Raw genomic sequence first — 8,967 nt, 5'->3', positions numbered from 1 at the left:
AGCCATCGGTGCATAAGGTGGTTTATCCCGCCCCCCCCACACACACACACCGTGTGCAGTAACAGCGCGCTCGGAGCTCACCGTGAAAACCTCCCGTTTCCACCTATTGTGTTGCGGTAATTCGTTATACAATAGCCCGGGCGGTGCGCGCGGAGGGGGGGGGGGGGGGGGGGGGCATGGCGGTCAGTACCGTTACTGCAGTGAAGGCGGGGTTGTGGCTTTATTTATTTATTTAATTCATGGACACGGAGACAGACAGGTACGCGCAAGGTGATGCAACACCTATAGAAAAGGTGTATTTTTCAACACCGCGGTGTGAGGCGCACACCTGGTGGGAGGGGGGTGGGGGGGGGGGTCGGGGGGCTGTGGTTGTGTTGCATTTCACCAAACGTCTCACCTACAGATGAGATTATAACGGGGGGGGGGGGGGGGGGGTGGGGGGCCCACGTGACGGGGCGCGCGATCAAGATGGCAAAAAAAAAAAAAGAAAAGGTGCCGTGATTCAGCGCGCGCGGACGCTCGAACGCGCCTCCTGATTTATCGGCGCTCCCTTTTGGATTTTCTTATTTCTCATTCTAGCTCGTGCCGGTGCGCCGTCACCGTGACGTGGCAAACCAGCCTCGTTCACGCCACGAAAGCTCCCGATTTCTCTCGCTTGTAATAATCACAACAGTTCTGTCACCAAAAACACCTTCGGTGATGTCGGGTTTCATCGAGACGCATCGCCTGACAGCTCTGAATCGGACCTTTTCAGGCACATTTATTCATCGTGTTGTCTGTAGAATTTCAGATAGTAGTGAAAATACATGTTATAACTAACCGGATAAAAAGCCTGTACACACTGTAAAAGTTGGCATTTTATTTTATGCTGGTTTTTATTTTATTTTATCCTGCTGGTTAGAGATTCATCCTCTTCCAGGTCATGTCATTTAAGATCAACAGTCTGCATCACTCACATCACAAACTAAATACTACCAGGTGTCAACATCCATCTCAACTCTCTTGAATCCTCGTCTTTTTGGGTGATTTGCATAATGAGCCACGCGGTTAGTTTGACGCCGGGCTTCGTGTATTTGGGGCGTCTGATCTGGACCACCAGAAGTCCAACCCGGCGACATCTGACACCCTGAGTGACGAGGCTCGTCTCGCCATCGCCACGCCCACTTTTGTCTCCCGCTGCTTGTTTTTGCCTCAATGAATACGCTCATTGAGGCATACGTGAGCTGGAGCGGCGTCCGCAGCACGAGATGCCGAGGTGTTTTTGGTCGCGGATGAACTTTGAGCTCCGTCGCACGTCGACCTCCTCTTCTTCCGGAAAATGGCAGGTTGTCCCCACGGCGGCCCCTTTTGGCCACGGCGCCGTCATCCAACGCCATTCCTCGGGCTTCAAAAGCGGCCCGTGTTTGCGTGCGTGCGCGCTCTCAGCTGGGCCGTAATCTAACACTGCGATTTAGGGACTACGGGAGTGCAGACGGTACGGTGTTAACATACCTCGACAGGATAAACACGGCGGCCCGCTCCCACACTTGGGACTGCTGGTACACCTCCAAACCCGCCGGGGGCCTCCTGGAGGATTGCGGGCGCGGTGGGGGGGGGTCAGGTGTCGTGTTATGTCGGTGTCGCCTGCCACAGTGCGTGAATCCTCAAGGTCGCACTTTGCTCTTGAGATATTTGTCGAGCGTGTTTTTCTTTTTTTAATTCAGCATGGTAGTTCTAGAGCTCCGCGGCCTTCCTCTCCGGGCCGCCGGTGGAGTAAGAGGGCGTCGTCCTCGCGCACAGAGATACACCAAACAGCGACCCGCCGCCATCAGCTGCGGAGCGCCAATCGAGGCCTTTGAGGAGGCGGATGCCGCGAGAAGAACGCGTCTGAAATGCGTCTTGGTCGGCTCGGGTGGACATTGTTGTTTTCTGTAACTTCCCACCGGGTCGGCGGGAAACACTTTTGTCGATTTGAAAGCGCTTTGAAATCGCTGCGTTGGAGGAGCGCCGCCGTCTCTTTGGACGAGAGGGCGCTTTGATCAGCGCGCCGGGCGTTTGATGCCGTCAGGCGAGCGGCGTCCTCTCTTGCGGTATTTATTCAGCGCTCCGCCGCAGACGCGGCGTTAATGCAGCGTTGAACAAGCGAGCTTTGCATGATGTTATGAGAACGACCTCCGTGGGGTGTGGGGGGGGGGGGGGGGGGGGGGGTCACCTCACCGTCGACCCTGAAGACGTTTCTTCTGTCTTTCCTCTTCTGTCTCTTCCGTTGCTGAATGATTCCTCCCAAGAAACCGAGAGCTTTTGTGTGATATTTGTCAGCTGGTCTGCTTCCCAAATGACCACAGCTAGCCTTTGAAACGCCACCGCTGCCGCGGTTACCTGGTTACCTCTCTTCTGTTTTTGTGTGTGCGGTGAATATTTGAATTGTTCCTTCTGCAAGTTGGCAGATCGTCAGGAGGGAAGAAGTGGGTCCTGAGTGCTGTTAGCCGTGCTTGTGGTCAACAGTAGCTGCTAATTGATCCATGACCACTGGTCATTCACGCTACTTTCCCCTTCTGCCCCAACAGCCTGAGGCCGCGTGTGTGTGTGTGTGTGTGTGTGTGTGTGTGTCTTTCCCCTGCACAAATGGGCCTGTGGAATGACAAAGCACTACAGGATGTCTTTAGCGAGTCAGCATTAACCCCTCCCATCGCCTTTTATGGTCCAGAGGGGGAGGTGCGTCCACGCCGGTGCTGCTGCTGCGACTAATTGAGCAGTGTGTGTGCGTTGGTGCGTGTGTGTGCGAGAGAGAGAGAGTGTGTGTGTGTGTGTGTCAGCATCAAGGTGAGAAACTGCTACTTTGCTGGGGGCTTTGCATAACAACAGCGGCCCGCTTGTTTGGGATCCACATGCATCCACACGGGGCGCCCGTTAGGGGCAAATCAGCCGGTTTCCCGCCGTCGCCGTGGATGAAAAAGGCACCTTGACGGGCGACCAGATTTTTCGAAGCGCGTCGTTTCAACGCGAAAGTGGCTCAGTCGCCTCGACAACAAAGGAGCCCCGAACGGGGCTGAGCGAGCGAAAGCGTCAGCTGGAGGCGTGCTTGTTATCACGCAGGTGTGGTTCGTCCCCGCTGCTCATCACCGCGGCGGTGCGGGGAGCTATTTTTAGTCGAGGTTTTAGCGGAAGCGGAGCGCTGCCGCCCTCTTGATTCACTACCGAACCGAGAGCGACGCGCCGCGTCAGTCAGCGCAAGGCGCGCGCGGCTTCGGTAAACGTATGAACCGCAAGTCGCCGGTCGACAGCGCAGGTGTTGGAGGCCGGGCCTCCGCGGGAGGGGGTCAGAGGTCAACGGAGCACCAGGAGCCACATGAGCGCGGCGGCGGGCGCCGTAACGTCCCGCCCACGGGGGAGATGATTGGCTGCGACTCAATGCCGAGCCCTCGGACATTAAACCGCCCGGAGGACGTTTCTCCACAGTGAACTAGAGTAAAGCCGAAATCCTCCTCTCAACTTCAAAGGCCTTTTGGAAATGATGGTGGCGTTTCGCTCGCTGCCTCCCACGCTCGAAACAAAAAGGCCAAATGTGGAACCAGAACTGAGAATTCCCTCCAGCGCCGCCGGTGCGTCAAACCTCAGGGGAAGCGCCGAGCTCTCGTACTCCCCCCCGTTTCCAGCAGGCAACCTGCCCGCCGCCACCTGCAGGGACCCCCCCCCCCCCCCCCCCCCAACCCCCCCTCCAACCCCCCGGCGAGCTGACAGCTAAAACTTTATTCAACACCGTGTGCCGCTCGCCCGGTTTATTCTGCTGCTGACCATCCAGTGTGTGCGTGTGTGTGTTTGTGTGCGTGTGTGTGTGTGTGTTTGTGTGCGTGTGTGTGTGTGTGTGCGTGTGTGTGTGTGTGTGTGTTAGGAGTTCCATCTTAAACGTGTTGCTGCATTTGCGTGAATCTTTAATGAGTCTTTCTTTTTTAAATTATTTTGGTCTGTTTGTGTGGGTTATGTGTGCATGTCGGCCAGTGTGTGTCGAAAGAAAGAGTCTCATTCAAAGTCCTGTGTGCGTGGGAGGGGCTGGGGGGGGGGTCCGAGGGGGGGCTTTTCACACTGAGCGGTGGGAAACTCCTCCCCGTCTTCTTTGGTGGTGGAACAATTTGCATATCCTCCATTCTCTGTTGTTATTCTTCCCCTCCTTCTGCTCCTCGGGCTCAGAGGAGAACCGGTGAGAACCGCTGCTGGGGGGCGCCGCCCTCCTCCCCCCCCACCACCACCCCTCCCGCTCGCTCAGCTCGCTTTCATTTAGCTTGACGGGTGTCGGAGGTGAACCCGAGAGAGAACAGGTGGAGGCGAGCTGGGGACAAAGGGGAGGGAATGACGAAGTGGATAAAAGATTCTGACCTCAGCGAAATATTGATCTGCATTTTAGAAAAAAGCGCCGCGTGTCGTTAGGAATCAAGATTTAACGACTTTGTTAATTGATTGACAGATAAGAGAAAAGATTTTGACAGTTCCGGCCTTTGAATCGAATGTTCTGCAAACACGTTCACATCTTGAACAGAGAACCCGACCTGTTTATTACACTGGAGATCAAGTTCTCTTTAAGTCACGTTTACGCGCGATTTTTGTGATTGCTGATTCTGACAGTTTTTCACTCTGAAGCTCTGTAACACCAATTAGTCCTCGAAGGGTGGAACAAACACCTACAGACGGTCCCAGCAGCCCCGGCGCTCTCAGGAGACATGCGTCGGTGTGTGGGGGACATGTGTGTGAGGAGGGGCCACTAAAGACCCCCCAGAGACCCCCGGCGGGTACAGCAGCAGGACAGGTGGGAGTGGAAGAGAGAATTAGTGCAAGGCATTATGGGAGTAATACCTGAGTCTCTTTCTCCCACTTTCTCCCTCGAAGGCCTCTCGGCCGCCGCTGGTCCGCCTACTTCACTGCGATTGGTCAATTTTGTCGTCTACAAACAACAACAAGTGAGATTCTGAACTTAGAATCTTAATTATTTGAGAAGATTTTGTTAGTTAGTGAATTTGCGAAAGAGTTCCCTTTGAGTTTATTGGATTGCTTTATATTATTATATATCTGTATATCACTGCACACAGATACATCTACATACATGTTGTTGTTGTTGTTGTTAAATGTCGCTCCTGTTGGAGGACGCGTTGATCCGTTTGGATTTGCGTTTTGACGAAGTCGTCCCCCTTTTTAAAAAAAAAAGCGCACGGCCGATGCAAAAGAGAGGCTGCAACAAAGGGCTGAGTGTTGTTATTGAATTACAGGTGATGGCTCCTAATTGGGCCCTCCAGAGGTTGCGTGTTTGCGTGTGCGTGTGCGCGTGGCTCACCCGATGCACAGCTGATGAAGCTGTTAGGGTAAAGCGCCAGGCTCCCTGAGTGCTGCGCTTCAGAGGCCGGCTGGTCCCCGCGGAGGCGCGCTAATGGAGGCCACGCGGCCCCGACGGATTACACCTCGCAGCGGACGGACGGGGCGGAGGGCCGACGGAGCGGGCGGTGACGCCAGCGCCGTAATGGAGGCAGGAGCCGAGCCCCATGTGCGGGTCCGTCGCCGAGTCAGGCGGCCCGGTCACGTGACCTCGCCATGAGAGACCTCTGAGGGAATAATTGATTCAATTAAAGCAAACGGTGCCATTTGACTGGCAAACATGCGTCACTGTGTAAGTCATCATACACAAGCTTTAAGGCTCATAGTTCATATGGTTCTCCAGGCTGCATAATAATCCCCTCCATGTTTTCCAGAGGAATGACTAAACGGGGTTTTAGCTGAGTGAATATTTAGTGACGATGTGTGATTTCACCATCTTTGTTCCCTAACAATAATGCATTCTCCAGTTGCTGATTTATTGAGAGAATAATGGGCAGATGAACCGGTGATGAGCTTTTCTGTGGTCCCATAACCACATGACTGTGGTCACACAAGCCCACAACCCACCGCTTTAATCTCAGTCTACGCGTCCACGTGTATTGTCATAGAAAGGACCTTTTTTGTTTTTTTTCGGGGCAGCGACCTGCCGAAGATGGCGTCACTCCACGTGAGCTGTTGACTTTGGGAGGCAGAAGCCACAGCAAGTCGACGGGCAGTATTTTTAATTTCCTGCCCTCATCGAGTGTGCGACCGAAGCAGAACTTTGGCCCCGAGCTGCAGGTTTTCCCCTTTCGGGTTATCGATGTAAGAGAATTAGCCGGGTTTCCCCCCCCCCCTCCGGCGCCCAGGCAGCAGGCGTCTTAATGGTGAGCTCACAGATGCCGTGAGTTAATCTCACCGGCCTGCAGGGAAGCTTGCGAGGAGGCTCATTAGTCACCCGTCGCAGAGCGGAGGCCCCCCCCGAACGCCAGAAGAGAGCGAGCGTCAGATCCATATTAGGATCTGTCTGCACACCGAACCTCGATATGTTAACTACGTGTCCCACGGAGGACGAGGGGAGGGAAGCACAACGTTCTCTCAGGCCGTGTGTCGAGGGAGCCAGAAAGTCGGAGCTTGCGAGGCCACAAACTCAATCGATCTCGTGCTTCATCTTCACAAGAGACCAGCATCTGAAGCAAAGTCGCGTAGCTTTACGGGATAATGGGTAGAGAATCATCTCCACAAAGCTTTGTTCACACGTTCCACTTTCATCTTGTGCGGTCGAAACAAAACCGGAGAGCTGAAGTTTATGGATGAACTTGTGCTCATGGGAAGTTTGATCACCTCCTCGTTGGCGTCTGCCTTCGAGTTAGTTTCTGCTTTCCATAAACACACCTGTGATAAAAGGCTACCGCTCGCTGCTCTCCTCAGCCTCTGCCGAACGTTGTTTCTGCCGACGGGTGAGCTGAGGCTCGTTTACCGGAGCGCTCCTCGGAAAAGATCACGTCCTCCAGAAATCGCCCCCCAGAGGTCCAGTCGAACCGTCGTCTCCCCTTCGCCGACTTCGGCCTCCATTCAGCGAGGACAGAAGCGGCGAGGCCTCGTGCCAGGTCCCGACATACAGGAGAAGGCAGCGCCAAACATATGGGGGGGTAACTGTGATGGTGGAATGGTGCCTGGGACTTGGGTGGGAAAAGCAGCAGCAGGAGGAGGAGGAGGAGGAGGAGGCGTCTGTGTCTGCTCTTCATCCGTGGCTTGATTAGGATGCTGAGGGGACACGCAGACTCTTTCAACTGGTTTGATGCCAAGTAGGTTTCACATGCAAATGATTTGCTTTGGTGTGTCGGTGCAGAACTCAAGGGAGCGAAATGAAGATATAAATAGAACAGAAGTTAATACATTGTGGTTGTGAATTTCTCACCGACAAACCACATTTAAGAAGTCGAGTAATATTGTTAAACATTCTTTTATTTGAAATCACTACCTGAGCGGAAAGGGGGGGGAAGCGCTGGGATCCAATCCGACTGACAGGACGCGCGAGACGTCTCACCTGCGGATGGGCGGGACCAACGGGCGCTGTTCACCCGCCGCGGTGGATGCTGATGTTGAGAATCTGAAAACACAGCGTTGAGATGACCTAGATCTGCTCGTTACCTGTCAATCAACCACAGAGGAGGAGAGGAGGGAGCTGCAGAGCACAACCAGGAGCGCCGAAGCTTCATCCGCTGCTCCCGTCTCTCGTTTGTTTGGGGGGGCGGGGGGGGGGGGGGCGCCGCGTCGGCGCATTTCACAGATAACAAGCCGACTGCGGGACTCCCCCCCGCTCCAGATGACAGGCTGATTTTGAGCATCTACTCGTGTCCTCGATCGATTCGGGTTGAGTTAAAAAGAGAAGACGGGAAAAGAACAGAAGCGCCAAAAATAAAAATAAAAACAACCCGAGATCAGCTCGTTCGGGAAAGTGGAGCAATCCAACATGGACTTCCTTTACCAGTGTGCCATGCGCCGAAAGGCCATGTGGTCAGGCTCCGCCCCCCCCCTCCAGTCCGCCGCCCCCCCTCGTTAGGCGGCCTCTCCAGGCTCGGCCGCGGCTCGTTCCCAGTCAACGGGCACCAGCGGCCGCGCGGCGACCTTTCCCGACCTCTTTAGCACTGATTGCCGCAGCGCGGCTCTCTGCTTGGCTGCACGCTGTCCTCCCTGTCCTCTCTGTCCCCCTGGTGTTGCTCAGGAGGGAGAGAGGGAGGGACGGAGGGAGGGAGGGAGGTCTTGCAAGTCCATCAAACTGAATAGAAAACAGAAGGGCCGACCTAAAGAAAACCTGCAGGAGGAAAAAGACCTGGGTGGAGCTGATTCCCAGATGAAACCCCCCCATTCCCACATGTCCTTTCCTCAGCGTGGACCCCATGTTACCCGACCTTCTCCTGGGGTCAGACCTCATCTCCTTTGGAGCGTAATTAGCCTCTGCTCCTAAGCAGTGTGTGCAGTAAACTAAAGGAGGGGATGTCCAGTGAGTTCGCTGCTCACAGAGTGTGTGTGTGTGTGTGTGTGTGTGTGTCCCTGAATCTTTCTGCTCTGGTGGCCGTGCTTGTCACGTGTCTTCTAGAGGTCCTCTCACTTGGTCAGGCCTTTTCCTGTAAAGCAAAGCTGAGAGCGGTGGAGAGGAAAGGGAACAGAAAGCGTCATCGAGTCACTTTGCTTTTCTGCAAAAGAAAGAAACACCTCCGGCAGACGCGTGCAGGCGAAAGGTTCCAAGATACCGGCCCGCTGTGAGCTCACCACCATTAGCATGCCGAGCGAAACCCGTCGGTCATGTGACTTAATGCACGGATCATCCGTTGGCCGTACTCTGCCGGCGAAGTCTATTAGCATGTCAAGTGATGGGACAGGACGTTGCGGTCAAACAGAGCACAGTAAGCCAGAAAAGGGCCTCGCCAACACGCCAACACGCCAACACGTGTTCCGCTACCTGAGGCCGAGGAGAAAAGAGCCGAGTGCAGCTTTCTAATTTCTATTTGTGCCCATAATGAAATCAGGGAGTCACATGCAGGTGATATATGGAGCACTGTGAACGTGCAACGCACACACACACGCACACACACACAAGCACGCACACACACACACACACAGTCGTTTCGCAATCGAACAAGA

The 8,967-nt window shown here is 54.6% G+C and overlaps 1 protein-coding gene and 1 long non-coding RNA gene across 11 annotated transcripts in view; one reads left to right on the top strand and one right to left on the bottom strand.

Moving 5' to 3' along the window:
• The window catches only part of LOC120815791 (zinc finger E-box-binding homeobox 1), a 30,648-nt gene that overhangs the window by 2,490 nt on the left and 19,191 nt on the right, over window positions 1-8,967 (top strand). For 3 of the 10 annotated variants that reach the window (XM_040170761.2, XM_078099724.1, XM_078099730.1), the window contains exon 1: window positions 4,235-8,967. This exon is cut by the window's right edge. The exons of the other annotated variants lie outside the window; for them this stretch is intronic. The gene's annotated coding sequence lies outside the window, so the exon portion shown is untranslated. Of the gene's footprint in view, window positions 1-4,234 lie in introns of those variants that run through there. 10 annotated transcript variants of the gene reach the window in all.
• LOC144405548 (uncharacterized) lies at window positions 3,897-5,419 on the bottom strand. Its single transcript, XR_013467199.1, has 4 exons — window positions 5,303-5,419; window positions 5,075-5,200; window positions 4,828-4,915; window positions 3,897-4,306 (listed from the first exon to the last, which is right to left on the bottom strand). It is a non-coding gene; the product is annotated as an uncharacterized LOC144405548 (long non-coding RNA).

The sequence above is a fragment of the Gasterosteus aculeatus genome, chromosome 3, assembly GCF_964276395.1.
Source record: "Gasterosteus aculeatus chromosome 3, fGasAcu3.hap1.1, whole genome shotgun sequence".
Taxonomy (NCBI): domain Eukaryota; kingdom Metazoa; phylum Chordata; class Actinopteri; order Perciformes; family Gasterosteidae; genus Gasterosteus; species Gasterosteus aculeatus.
This window is presented reverse-complemented; position numbering and strand designations above follow the sequence as displayed.